Below are 15,890 nucleotides of genomic sequence, written 5' to 3' on the forward strand. Positions count from 1 at the left end.
GCCATGATTGTGCCACTGTACTCCAGCCTAGGCATCAGCGTGAGACCCTGTCTCCAAACAAACAAACAAACAAACAAAACTAAAATATATTGGCCAGATCTTCAAGGAAAAAATCTAAACATTCCTGTCAACCATAGTTCGACCTTAATGTTTCTACAGACTTTGGAAGAAGGATTAAGAGGCATATTTTTTAAAACTTAGTAGCTCATTGAAACCACTAAAAATTAAAAATGTGAGCAAAATATTATTTCCATTTCTTATCTTGCAATATGTATTGGCTATCTTCTATAATACAGCAGCAGTTCTCAAAGTGTAGTCCAGACCCTGGACCATGACACTTCCAGGAGACCTATAAGGTCCAAGCTATGTTAACAATATTAATAACAACAATAATAATAATAATACATATTTGCCTTTTTCACTCTCATTCTCACATGAGGTCACATAACATATGTTATGGCAACAGACTAAATGCAGAAGCAGGTATGACAGTCCAGCTGTCTTCCACTGAGACAGACATTAAAGAGGCTTGTAAAAATAATGACTCTCTTCTATAAGAATTGTTGTTTTGGAAAATATAATTACTTTTCATAAAAATATGTTATTTATGTTAACATATAATGAGTTTAATGTTATTTTGAATGAGTTTGTAAGTATTTTTAAAATTCTCAGTTTTAATTTCTAATACAATATATATTGATAGCTATAACTCATATAAACAAAAGTTTTTTGGGTCTTTGCACTTTTTAAAAGTGCAAAGAGGTGTCCAGGGATCAAAAAGCTTGAGAATTACCATTCTATAATAATAGGATGAGAGACAGCAATGTGTGCTATTCTTCAGATTTTTGCTAGAAAATAGAAATAAATAATTTATGTTGAAATAACTCTATAGATGAGTATTTTAGGTAAAATATCATCTTAGTGTTATTGTCATATTTCCCCAAGTAAGTGATACAGTAAAGATCTAATACTACCATGAACAGACAGTATAAATTAAGGGAAAAGAGTAACTTTGCCACCTACAGAAATAAATACTATAAAGTACCATAAAGAGAATGGAGCTTTATTCTTTCTTATTTTACTTATTTAATTTCCATCTAATTGTTCTTTTTTTTTTTTTTTTTTTTTTGTAGAGATGGGGTTTCCTTATATTGCCCAGGTTGGTCTCGAACTTCTGGGCTCAGAGGATCCTCCCACCTCAGCCTCCCAAAGTGCTGGGATTATAGGCATGACCCACTGAACTCTGCCCTCCACCACTTTTTCTTTCTTGCAACTGGGTCTTGTTCTGTTGCCCAGGCTGGAGTGTTATAATCATGGCTCACTGTTGCTTCAACCTCCTGGGCTCAAGCTATCCTTCCACTTCAGCCTCCCAAGTAGCTGGGCTTACAGGTGTGTAGCCACCAAACCCGGCTAATTCTTTTATTTTTTTATTTTGTAGAGATAAAGTCTTACTATCTTGCCCCAGCCGATCTTGAACTCCTGGACTCAAGCAATCCTCCTGCCTTGGCCTTGAAAATGTTGGGATTACAGGTGTGAGCCACTACGCTCAGCCTCACCTACGTTTTCTAAATGATTTGAGATAATCATTTGACCAAACACACACACACACACACACACACACACACACACACACACACACACACACACACAAAAGCGGTTTTATAATAAAACCACAGAATCACCAGGACCAACAGCTAACAACATGGGATGAAAGACCAAAATTTAGTAGTAAGGGGGAAATGGAGGAGGGAATGGAGTGAGGGCAAACTACAGTATTGAAACCCTACTTGAGGAAAGCCACAGCAATTAAGCTTGAGTACTTAGCTCCATGTTTGCTAGCAGTCCAAGTGAAGAGTAGAGCAGCATGAATGAAATGGCTCCCACTGGAAGGAAATAGACTAGCTTTTAGAAGGCATAATTCTTGGGGACCTGAACTCTGAAGACAATTAGAGTTACCTGTTACAAGACTCTCTTCATTAAGAGTGGTGACGAGAATAAATGCAATAGTAACCTTCTGGAAGGCATTTCACAAGTTGTCTTATCTTATAATTGAGGAAATGGGGTCTGCCAGAGGGTAAATAGATTGTCTACGGTCATACAGCTGTAAGTATAAAAGCCAAGATGTGAACTGGAGTCTGTCTGACTCCAGAGTATGCATCTCAACCGCTTTGCTAATTCTGTCAAGGTCTTCACATGACATCATATTTTTGTAAAAAACTTCTTCAGAGGGTCAACATGCAACTGTGCAAAGAGTCAGCTCTACTCTACAGCCAACTAGCCCACTCCATAAGGCGGTGGTGAGCCACTCTAGCACACCCCGTGCCCCCTTTTCATAACAACTATCTCGTATTTTTCTTTGCTGTCCTGAAATAAAATTCATAAGTAATATCAACTACCTACAAAGATATTTTTAGTGCCCTAAACGAACATTGTTCAGGAAAGTAATTGATAATAAATAATGTGTATCTTAATATACAAATTCTCAGCAGCACTAGAAGACATGGAAGCAGTTGCATGCTCACTCCTATATGTAGAATCACTCTGAATACAGTGATGACAACTACAGAATGACATCGGTGCTTTACACAGGAGGCTCAGTGACCACAAATGGCTTTGCTGTCAATTGACATGATTTTCTGGAATAGAAAAGTTCTGAACAAAACAAAATACCATCTTCCTTTGATTTAAAAGTATCTACATTTCTGGAAAATTCAGGACAGTAAATCTGTGTGAAAAATAATTTGAGGAGAGACACCATTATTTTCTATAAAAACAGAGTATGGAGGAAAATGAGACATTTATATGAATTTTAAAACGAACACCTAAGATGTTAGATAAATGTTGAGTATGCCATACTATTTTGGACTCCAATTCTAAAGGGGTACAATCTCATTTTCCTTCTTTGGTTAGCAGAAATGCTTGAGAATCCATCATTGTCAGTTATTCTGTTACCAAAAGAAGCTTTTTTTTTTTTGTCCTAAAAATCTACAAAGTAGTAAGCATGTACCTGGCAAAGATGTAGTTTGAAAAACAGAATTGCCTTGCTTTTGCTGTTTTAGTGAAGTGGTAAGCTGCTTTCAGAAGTGGCCTCAGGAACACTTGTAGTCAGGACATAGTTGTTCAGAAAAAAGCTCCATGTTCATCTATTCGTGAACTTAAAGACTTAGTTTAATTCCAGACTTACATACCATAAAGTATGGAAGGCATGACCTTGGCCAGAAATATCTTGATGGTACATGTAACCAAATTTCTGATCTGCCAATCCTTTCATAGGGAGGGTGGAAGAGTCATTTTGGACTTTGGGTTCACAATATTCATGGGAATCCTCAGTGCTAAGACTTTTAAAGCCCTCTCCAAATGAGTCAGGTTAGACATTGACATATGTAAACACTGAAAATCAATTAACTTGTGCAACACTCTTCTGGTATTTCTTTAGTTCTTCAATACACCAGGAACACCTCAAATTGAAGAAGTTGTCTGAATCTTCTAAAATTCAACTCCAAGAGGTCCTGACCTCTCCACAGGATGGCCTTCATATGGCTCTCACACAAATTGGATTTCAAGTGGGGCTGCACTCTGACCAGCACAATTAGAACAAATTAGCAACTGCCTGTATCCTCAGATATCTGAAGGATATTTGAAACAACCTATTAAACACATTAATGTCACCCAGTCTGGATGTCAGAATGTCCCTGTCAAAAATCAATCATTTTAGTTTTGTGGTTCTTTCTGATAGTAGGTGCTTCTTGAGAGCACTTGTGGCCCTGGTGTATAAGGGGATGCTTATCTTCCTGCTTGCAGTGTCAGAAAAACATTTATCCAGTGTATTTAACAGCGATCACATTGTTCGAATATAAGTTTAAGTGTGCTACCTCATTTAAAATAGGAACTTTTTTTTCTGTCAGAAGGTCATCTCTGCCCATCTGACTCTTGCCATAAGTTTTTTTTTCTTATTTTGGGAGTAATAATGAGGGATTTGTTAGTGACCAAGTAAAAAAAGGTGGGGTGGGCGGGCCTTTTCCAGAGGCCTTTAGTGTCATAATTAGAGGGCACAATGGGTTTCAGCGTGCTCAGTGAAACAGAGCGACTGTCACAGTGGAATGGAGAAGGGAGAAATAACTCACCTCAAATGTCAACAGCTATTTGTATTTATATAATGTGCTTCATTGCAGTCATGCAGCCATGGCCCAGAATTTACATTTATTATCCACATTCTTATTATTAAATTCTTTTTGAGAAAAGCTGTAATGTACCTGAGTTTACATTCCTTATCCACTCTTATTGCGAAGCCAGGGCCTTCTAAACATACTTTCAGAAGTACCATTATTTTTGTTCATCTTTTTTTTTTTTTTTTTTAAAGAAAAACATAATTCCTTTTGAGAAAAGTTTCTCAGAGGATTTAAATGTACTGTCTTATGAATGAAGAAATGATTTGGTAAAACACACATTCACCTCTTTCATCACAGCCTTGCATAAAGACAATTAAAATATTACCAATAAATAACGTTCCCTTCCTTTCTTCAAGCAAAAACTACTTGTAGATAACTTGAAATTATTTGGGGAATTATGCTTCTCCGATGCTTCAGAAAGAGCTCTTTTCACAAAACATAATCTTTACTCTTCTCATAGTGCTGCAATCTCTTTTTACTTATTAATAGATTATTTTCTCCATAATACCACTTAAAAGAAACTAATGTTTTCCCTACCCTCCCCACTGCCCCACTTATATCAGCAAAACTGGAACGGAAAGCCTTCTGACCTATTTTTAATTTCATGTCTCTTTTAGTTAGCACAAAATATTGTACCAGAAGAGGCTGATGTTTGCTACATGGTAAATGAGGTCCTACTGGCTTCTCCAGATTCCAAGGCCATTAAATTGAATATAAAAAGATAAAGGTTATTGTAGACTTTATCATGAAAACCATAACGTCATCAAGTTGAACAAACTTGGTAAGCATGGCCTCATTCCCCGCTTACCCTGTCGCCTTTCCTAATTGGGTAGCCCTGCTCTTACATCCTATTGCGTGCAAAACTGGAGAAGACTCTCTGCTCCTTGCTTTAAATGCTCTTCTAGAGTGGCCTTGCCTGAATAACCATATTCTCATTTGGGTATAGATAATGCAAAGCCTATTTAGGAGATAAGTTCAGATAGTTGAAAAGCACCTGTAATGAGTCACTTTCACTTAATTAAAAAGACAACACATTGTTTATATAATCAGCCTAGAAATGGGTAAAATGGGGAAGGGGAAGGGAGATTAGTGCATGGTCCAATGACATTTTGCCTCCAGCAAGAAACTGCCTCATGTCAACTAGCCAAACAAAGCACCCAGGCTTTGAAAATAATGAGGAAACTGATCAGCATAATTTATCATTATTATTACTAGAAGAATACCACCATTTAAAGCATTTAAATGTTTAAAAACCATCTAAAACAATGCATTTGGGAGCTTATCATTTATTAAACACAATTGTATTAATGCATAATAAAAATGTGTTTATTATTGCCATGAAGAGCCAAAATTAAGTACTAAGTCTCTAAAAGCCTGCATTTCAAAGTCTACATGAAAGTGATCTCTTTGACTAAAAAGTGATCTCTTTGACCTAAAAATTCCTATTTTCCACTCTTAATACTGGGTATATTTTAAATTCAGCAATTGTACTCTTCAGAATGCATTCTAAGAATATCACTCAACACGTGAGTCAAGATGTATAATAAGAAAGTTCATCACAGCAGCATTTATAATAGCAAAAAATGGAAAATAACCTAAATATCCAAAAGCAAGGGGTTAGACAAATTATGGTACGTGTACGTAACAGGATACTCTGCAACCATTAAGAATGGTTCCTAGAAATATTTACTGACACTGAGAAATATTCCTAAGACATGAAAAAAGTCATTTTAAAATGGCGTGTAGGCCAGGCACAGTGGCTCACACCTGTAATCCCAACACTTTGGGAGGCCGAAGCAGGCGGATCAGTCGAGGCCAGGAGTTCGAGACCAGTCTGGCCAACATGGCGAAACCCCGTTTCTACCAAAAATTGCAAAAAATTTGCCAGGCGCAGTGGCGCACATCTGTAGTCCCAGCTACTCGGGAGGCCGAGACACAAGAGTTGCTTGAACCCAAGAGGTGGAGGTTGCAGTGAGCTGAGATAGTGCCAATGTACTCCAGCCTGGCTGACACAGCGAGACTCTGTTTCACAAAAAAACAAAAACTAAAAATGGTGTGTAGCACATGACCCCATGAATATGCGTAGAAAAAGGTCTGAAGTTTACACAACTAATTCTTAACAGTTAATCTTTGGTTCCTAGGATTAAGAGTGGTTTTTTTCTTCTTTACGATTACCTATATTTTCTAATTTTTCTCTACCATGAATATGTATTATTTGAGTAATGTAAAAAACTTAAGAAAACAATAGAATTCAATTTTGCCTTCATGTAAAGGTTCATGAATTACAGAATTCTAAACCTAAATTCTATGTAAGTTATATAGAATTACATTCCCCCACAACCGGAATTGGAAATGTTATCTGATGTTTGAGATTCGCCTTGGAAATTTACATGAATCCTATTTGAAATGTTCAGGCTAAGATCATAAAATGTTCAATGGACATTTCATTGGTAAGTGACAGGGCACTAGCTTTCTCTGGTAATTTACAGCATCCACAAACAGGTATTTATAAGTTCACTGTAATTAATGGCTGAGTTATTTATCCAGAGTCAATTAAAATACACGGCAAACTAAGAAATTTTTCATTCAAAGAAAGACTCTAATGGTTTTCATAAATGGGTTTGATTATACTGGAACTGAACAATACTCCTAGTCTTTAGGCTAAAATGTGACAGTTCTGGTTTCATCCTTTCACTCAACAAATATTAACTGATGCCTACTACGTGTCAGTTTTGTTCTAGGCACTCCATGAGATCTTTTCAATTCTTGTTTTAGATCAGTCATTAAAATGAATAAAAATAACTCCAAATTATTGCTATCATATCTATAATCCCAAAAGATTAATTTACTTAAAAGGGGGATACAATTTTTCATTAATCTTGGTTAGTCACCAGTCACTAATAGAGACTCCTCCTCCTGGGAACCTAACCTAAGCCGCTCCTTTTCTGCATACCTTCTGCATAACTCCATTTCTGTATAATCCTTAGATGACTGTCGTATAAGAGAAATGCGCTCTAAAGAGGTGAAGTCTAGTCCTAGCTCTGCTACAAATGCTCTGGGTGACCAAGGACAAGTTACTTTACTCCAACGAGATAAAACTATATCTAATGTTCCTTCCAATTCTAAAAGTCTGCGATTCTCTTTTGGTTGATTTTTACAGCAAATAGCACTTCAGCTTACTGCTCCTCTCTGTTGTGACTTTCTCATTCCTTATCTGTTTGAAATGACAATGAATAGTACTCAGCCAACAACACTTGTCCCATACCTGCCTTGTGAAGAGGAACTCTCTGGGCCAGTTGAAGAGGATATTAAAAGCAGAGGAGATGTCCCTTGCTTTAAAGGAGCTCACTAGCTAGTGAAGTGATAAATAATAAAAAAAAAGACTCTTATGAAGCCAGGATCAACAAGTTCAAGACTGTATGTTAGAAACTAACCAGTGTGTCCTGGGAGGAATCAGAATATGCCAAGTGACCAGATTTGACCAGGATGTGCACAGAATAAGCTTAAAGGGAGGACTGATAGAGGTAATAGAAAAGGTTTGGCAGAAATGGACTGAGGTATTTTGACTATTTTCCATATTAATAAGAAGGGAAGCAGGCAACTGGCCAGATGGCAAAGGAGGAGAAGCATATGGCCTGGATAATCCACACTTTAGATGATCGGTCTGTGAATAACTGAGGGCAGGCTGCATTTCACTAGGGAGTCAGTAGATGTCAATTGTCCAGGACTGCTTTGCAGGGCTCCTCATTGTCTAGCCTTTATTTTGGAGACACGGATTAACTCCTTTCCATCATCACTCCCACTCCCACAGTCCTCTCACTAGACACCACCTTTTCTCTTAAAGGATATGTTGATTGTTTCACATTAAACCTGTGTGCAAGAGCGTGTGTCTGTATGCACGTGCGTGCATGCGCTTGCTCCTTTGGAGAGGGAAAGGCAGTGGTGGTGAGATGCACTACCACCCAACCTTAATATTCAGATAGTAAATTCAGACCAGTGAATTCAAAGCCTAGTCAACCATAGAGGCATAATCAAGCCTTACCAGTGGAGAGCCCAGAGGGGTTGTCATCCCTGGTTACTTCTCACACCCCCGAAGAGAGTCAGCACCTGTGTTCCCTTGGGGATGCTGAGCAGTTCAGCAAGCCTAGGGAACATCCTAGGGGTGCCCCACCAGGAACAAGGAACAGGGCTAATGATCATGTTTTTACAGTTCTTATAAACTCTGCCTCTGAGAAGCGAGGGGAAGTCCTCTTTATAAGAACATAAGTAAAAGAGATTGCTAAAATAGTATCAATACATTGATTACCTACCATTAAATCCACACTATTAAGTCATAACTAGAAAGTTAGAAGAGATAATTTGTCGTGGTGAAAGTAAAACAATTTCTCTCCAGCCTATGGGTAGAGTTATTTTCTTTATAAACATAGCTTTAAAATCTCAACCACAAAACCAAAACTAAAGTGAATGATGAGACAGGATTAAAATAATTACTTCACCAGTCAAAAACATCATCATTAATCATATAATGCACATATACTGTATTAAAAAGCTTTCTTCAAATGTCACTTTTTCACATTAGAATAATCCCACTACTTAGTACAGACTTTTTTATGACAGAAAAACATCTGGTGTGATTTACAATACTACTGTGAGCTAAATTATTTTTTTTCCCCAGAAAGCTCATTAAATTCTTCTTTCCTTCTAATGGTTTCATTAACATGCAAAAAGTACAGGAGGATTTTAAACTCATTGTAAGTTGAATACATTTAAATATTTTTAAAATTATACGAAAGTTGGGAAAAGGATTCGTAATCATTCAACTTAACACAACTCCAGGCTCCCTAATACCTTCCACACACGTCACTATCTCATTGTTGCTGACTTTTTCCACATGCATACTTTTAAATTTACCATAATTGCAATCATAGATGCCACTTTTTAAAAATACGCAACTTTATTTATTTATTTAAGACAAAGTTTTACTCTGTCACCCAAGCTAGAGTGCCGTTTTTTGTATCTTTAGTAGAAACAGCATTTCACCAAGTTGGCCAGGCTGGTCTTAAACTCCTGACTTCAGGTGATCCACCTGCCTTGGCCAAGCAAAGTGCTGGGATTACAGGCATGTGCCACGGTGCCTGGCTAAAAAGCATGCAACTTTAAAACACAGGTATTTCTTCATGTTGCCCACAGGTCATTACAAGACCTTTTGATGTCTGCATATTCCAACAAAAGGATGCATAAGTCAGTTGACTATTCTACTTTCAGATAACTAGATTGCTCCCAAGTTTTTACTTTATTACAAATGATTCTGCAATTAACAGCTTCATAAACACAGCTTTTTTCTTCTTTGGCCTATTTAGTTAGGGTAAGTTCCCAGAAACATCAATTGAATGAACATTTTATAGCTTTATTTTATAGGTCTGCATGTATTTGCCAAATGCTTTTCAGAAGGATTATATCCATTTATATCACCATCAGCAATATAATAATTTATCAGTCACACTGCACTTTTAAACTATTACTGAACATTTTTCCATATGCTTGTTTAACAAACATGGTGTTTTTAGATTGGTCACATTCTTTGACCATCTAGCTATTGGGGTCTTAACAGTTGTATGAATTGTTCATGTCTATTGTCTGAATTATTCGTCGTAATGTTCCCAGTCTGTCATTTCTCCACTGCTTTTTTTTTTTATCTTGTGCAATAAGTTTTATATCTTTATACAGTTAGGACTTAGGAATCTTTTATAATATTTACTGATTCTTATAACTACACAAATATTCAAAAGACCAATTCCTGCAATTCTATAAAATATTTAACTCTTTAACACATTTGTGCATTTTTTTTTGGCATACAGTATAGTCTGGATCTTTAAACTTTCTTCTAAATTTGTAACCAGTTATTTGAAAATGGTTTATCAAGTAATCTTTTCTATTGCCACAGTTTTGTGGTTAAAATAATTGTTTCTCAAACTAGGAATAAAAATAAGGCTTTTAAAAGTTCATTACTAATCCTAGGTATAAAGAAACATCACTTGGAAATAGAGCATTTCTTGTTTACACACTAAGCGCAAAGCAATGATATTATGGATTGATCTCCTTCCCTCTACCTAACCCACAATACCTCAAAATATGACCTTATTTGGAAACAGGGTCACTGCAGATATCATTAGTTAGGTTAAGACGAGGTGACACTGGAGTACAGTGGGCCCCTCGTCCAATATGACTGGCCATGTGAAGACAGAGAGACACCCAGGGAGAGTACCAGGTGACGACAAAGGTGGTGACTGCAGTGATGCAGGTGCAAGCCCAGGGACGCCAAAGATTGACGGCAGAAGCTACAAGGAGGCAGTGATGGACTCCTCTAGGGGTTTCAGATGGAGCATGGCTCTGCACCTTGATTTTGGACTTCTAGCCTCCAGAACTGTGAAAGAATCGTTTTGTGGTTTTAGGCAACTTAGTGTGTGGTACTTTGTTACAGAAACCCCAGGGAACTAAAACAAATGGCTACAACTATAAAAATAAGACCAAACTAGGAATGATGGAGAAGTTGTATTTCTTGCTCTGGCAGGAACTGTAGTTTTCTAGATTAATTTTCAGCCTCCCTCACAACTTATGGTGACTGCATGACACCATTCTGTCTAATGAGACATAAGTGGAAGATTTGGGGGAAAGACTTTCCTTCCCAATAAAATTACAAAGCTTCACAGGGAGAAGGCCTTGGCTAAAGGTACAGTGACCCGCTTGATACTAAGAATGAAAGCCACAGGGTAAGGACACGAGAGCAGGAATGGGTGAGTTTGTGTCATCACATGTCTAACATATCTGAATAATTACTTGTTTGGTTTTCCATAAGTACAGTCAAATGTTGGGAAAAAGAGAAGCCCAAATTTACTGTCATTTCAGCTTTACGAACAGTCATGGAAAATCTCACAACCCACATCAAGCAGCGTCTGCATACATCCCATGACAGAGGATTTCTACTCAGCAGATGCCTGTCTTCCCTTCGAGCTCCAGTTCAGACGTTTCTTCCTCTAGGATGCTATCTCTGGCTCCCTCAGACTGACCTCAGTATGTTTTTCTGCTTGCTCCATTAATATCATTTACAGACCTTTATTATTTTTAACCCAGATCACATCATATTGCAATTATCCAACTTCCTTCTCTTTCTGATTGGAGCAATCTGAGCACAGAGTCCCTGTTTTTTCATCTTGGTGCTGCCAGCACCTAGGACTGAACCTGGAACTCAGTAGGTACTCAATAAATGGTGGCTGAATTAACAAAAGAATGAGAAAAGTCACTGAACCTCAAGGACAGGAAAACTGAAAGGAAACAGGATCCAAGAGCAACAAGAGTGTACTAGGCTTTTAATTATCAAACCATTTTCCCCCTACTCACTGAAAGGAAAACCTGTTCAATATATCCCCGGTTAAAATGTCATCTCACTTATAACATGATTTAGTGGGTTTATGTGTATGTGTGATTTCTGTTTCATTAGTATTTACTGTGCGCTAGGCATCACACTATAAGTCTTATATTAATTATCTCATTTAATCCTCTCAATACCTTCTGAGGCAGTGGCAGCTCTAGATGACTTTTTATAAAGAAAGGGTTTACAGTAGTAATTTGATTAGAAGTGGATGACTATAGTACTTGTCTGGAAGCTGTGTTCACCTAGCTGGCCCATGTTTTTGTTTTTGTTTTTTACTTAGCTTGTATATTTATTTGGGGGTAGTCTAGGGGAGAAAGCTGATGGAGCTCATAGAAGGGTTATGAAGCAACACTAACTCCACCTTGAAGATATCACTGCTCTCAAAGGTAGCATTAGTTTGATTACTCATTTCACAGATATAAAAGCTGAGACCTAGAAAGGTTAAGAAATATACCCAAGGTTAGTAAGTGATGGTGAAGGAGTTTAGACTCAGGCAGTCTGACTGAAAGCCCTGTGTATGGTCTTTATAAGGATTTTACATTTCTTATAGTTTAAGAAATGAGTTTATTACATCCATTGGTCCCATTTCAGCTGTTCAATATCTTTCAGAACAAATGTAATCTTTCTTCCAATGACGGCCCTTCAAATGTTTGAAGAATGACATCATGTTCTCCATGACATGCAAAACATCTTAAATGGTTCCTCATACGAGATTTTAAATTTTTGTACATTTTTTGAAAAATTAACAAATAATCATGCATTTATTGGGGAAAAAATTATTAAAAAGTGTGAGAATACAATGTGAAAGTCTGCCCACCACCAAACTCCAGTCCTCAATTTCTACTCTTCAGAAGTAAGTGTTGCTGACAATTAGGTGGGCCCTCCACAGCCTTTTCTATGAAATCCAAATATAAAAATAAACAAATATACATAAATATTTCTTTTTTATATACGTGGTATTATACTATACATAATGTTCTCCAACAAGCTTTTTTCATTTCATAACACATCATTGGACACCCTTCCCTGTCAATACATATAAGATTGACCTCATTCTTTTTAACAATTTCATAGTGTAGATGTGCTAACTTTTACTTAACCATTTCTTCACTCAGGTTTTTAATCTCCACTTTTTGCTAATACAAAGAATGGTGTAGTGAACATCCTTATACAGGCAATCCTTGCTGTTCATGGTTTCAATATTCACAAATTTCAGTTATCACAGTTGTTCCCCCAGCAATGCAGTTCAAGTTTCAGTTACTACAGTATGTTAATATGAGTAACTGCATAAAGTACAAACTTCACTGCTTGGTCTCCACAAATTGCTATGTAAATAACACATGCACATCATGATCAGTGACCAATCACATCACTTCCTTCAAAGTCTGTTGGTGATTGTTCACTGCACATCTGTTATTCAGTCCATGCACAGAGAGCAAAGAATGTAGTTGTGCTGTTCCCTGTCTCCCAGTGATAAACCAACGTGACACGTTACAAAAAGGGGTAACTGAAAAAGGAAAACTGACCAGCAAAAAGGGAGGTACAACAAAGAAACTAAAAGTGATAACAGTAGAATTAAAATTTGAATTGAATGTCAGTGGAGTTATTGTAGTTGACCAAAGGAATGTTGACAATTGCTGCCACTGAGGAGACTCTAGCTAGCTATGTAGCTAGAGGAACTTAGTAAAGGCAAACTTATTAACATAAAAGAAGAAAGTGATTGTGATAGAAAGGATGAAGAGGTCCCAGAGGAAGTAACACCAGTGAAAAACTTCGCATTAAAAGAATTCTTGAAGATACAACATCAAAAGTGCAAAGGATAAAATGTTAGAAACTGATAGAAACTTAGACAGGAGTATGATAATTCATTAAGGCACAGAAAAGATGCTTCCTTTATATGGTAAGCTATATGATGAGACTCTAAAGGCAAGCATTGCTCAAACTACTCTTTTTTAATTTTTAGATATTTTTGTACTCTTTATGGATATATCATAGTTTTACATATTTTGGGGGTTCATGTGATATTTTGATATATGTATACAATATATAATGATCAAAACAGGGTAATTGGGATATTATCACCTCATTCATCTTTGTGTTAGGATCATTACCATTCTTCTCTTCTGGTTATTTTGAAATATATAATAAATTATTGTCAACTGTAATTTCCCTACTGTACTCTCAAATACTAGCATTTATTCCATCTAATTATTTTTGTACCCATTAGCCAACTTGTTTTCACCCTTCTGCTTCCCCCTTCCCTTCCTGTTTAAACTGCTCTTGATAATTCTTTTGCAAAGAGATAAAATACTTTCATTTTCAATGTTTCTAATATTTTAAATTTCAGCAAACTAAATATTAGTTTTACTATTTTCCCCACTTTCCTATACATTTATAACCAATAGTAAGAAAGTTTTAAATGTTTTTGACAAAAATGTTTAAAGATCATAAAACAATCATAATTTTTCCACTGATTATTAAGATTGCTTTGCACAGTTTCAATTGGCACTGTCATTTTTACAGTCCCACACTACCGTGGAAAATGAAGATAGTCTGTACTTACATTCATGGACATTTAATGTGAAAATTTCTATTGGATAGATTCTTAGAAGTGGAATGTTAGGTCAAAGGCTGTGTGCATTTTTAATTTTGATAGGTACTGTCAGATTGTCCTCTAAGTAGTATTCTCATCCAGGGGTGCATTAGTCCATTCTCACACTGCTATAAAGAAATATCTGAGACTGGGTAATTTATAAAGAAAAGAGGCTTGGCTGGGTGCAGTGGCTCACACCCGTAATCCCAGCACTTTGGGAGGCTGAGGTGGGTGGATCACTTGAGGTCAGGAGTTCAAGCCTAGACAACATGGTAAAACCCTGTCTTTACTAAAAATACAAAAATTAGCCAAGAGTGGTGGCGTGTGCCTGTAGTCCCAGCTACTCAGGAGGGTGAGGGAGGAGAATCGCTTGAACTCAGGAGGCAGAGGCTATAGTGAGCCAAGATAATGCCACTGCACTCCAGCCTGGGTGACAGAGTGAGACTCCATCTCAAAACAAAAAAAAAAAGAAAAAAGAAAAAAGACAAGAGGCTCAATTGGCTCACAGTTCTGCAGGCCGTACAGGAAGTATAGTGGCTTCTGCTTCCAGGGAGGCCTCAGGAAGCTACCAATCATGGTGGAAGGCAGAGGGGAAGCAAGGGACTTCACATGGCTGGAACAGGAGGAAGAGAGAGAGAGTAGGGAGGTGCCACACACTTTTAAACAACCAGATCTCATGAGAACTCACTTTTGTAATGACAACGCCAAAGAAGATGGTGTTAAACTATGAGAAACCACTTCCATGATCCAATCATCTCCCATCAGGCCCCACACCCAACACTAGGGATTACAATTCTACATGAGATTTGGGAAAGCACACAGATCCAAACTATATAAACGGGGTATCATAGTCTCCTTTTGTCCATATCATTAAAAACTGTAGCTCAAGGAATTTAATATTGCTTGCCAAGTGACATGGAATTGAGTCCTTTTACTGCCCTAGTCAAGAAACTTTTAAAGTGGTTATCTATCTCTCTCTTGAGGTATGGCCCTCAGAAGTGAAGACCATACTCTTAAGAGCTAACCCAGGACAAAATAGCAAAGAAAGATTCTGAGATTAATACTTTGATTAATAGAGCTACAATGCTGTTATCTTTTGACATGTTACCTCAAACCCTTCAATATTTTACCCATGCTGTTATAAAACCACGTATTTATCTTGTACTAAAATAGTTCTAGGGGCCCTAGTTTTAGGCCTTATATTTATGGCTTTTAAAATTTAATTAATCTTATTATGTTTAGTCCTTTGCTCCACTGTCTAATCTGGGATTCAGGTTCTGCCCACCAATGCGTTTTCTTATTATCTGTATGTTAGGTGAGAAGACCTATATATTTTTAAATCATCATTAATAAAATTTTAAATTAGAACAGGATGAAAGATATAGTAAAACATAATGCAAGAATCCTCTCTTCAGCACTCCCAGGTACAGTAATTAGTTGGTAATACAAAAATAACTAATAATGTAATATTCACTGTGGGTACCATTTCTCAACACTTAAAACGTATGCCAAGTATTGTGCTAATGGTTTTCAGGTTATGTATGATTTAATCTTTACAACAATTCTATGAAACAGATACTTTTACTATTTCTGTTTTACAAATGAGAAAACTAAAGCTCACAGATATTAAGTGACCTTCATTAAAATCCTACAACAGCCAGGCCCACTGGCTCACACTTGTAATCCCAGCACTTTG

General features: G+C 37.0%; 1 protein-coding gene across 2 annotated transcripts in view; it reads right to left on the reverse strand.

The window, feature by feature from the left end:
• Window positions 1–15,890, reverse strand: part of CAMKMT (calmodulin-lysine N-methyltransferase) — a 407,172-nt gene that overhangs the window by 108,336 nt on the left and 282,946 nt on the right. The gene's annotated exons all lie outside the window — the stretch shown is intronic.

This window comes from Macaca fascicularis, chromosome 13, assembly GCF_037993035.2.
Source record: "Macaca fascicularis isolate 582-1 chromosome 13, T2T-MFA8v1.1".
In the NCBI taxonomy this organism is placed as follows: Eukaryota; Metazoa; Chordata; class Mammalia; order Primates; family Cercopithecidae; genus Macaca; species Macaca fascicularis.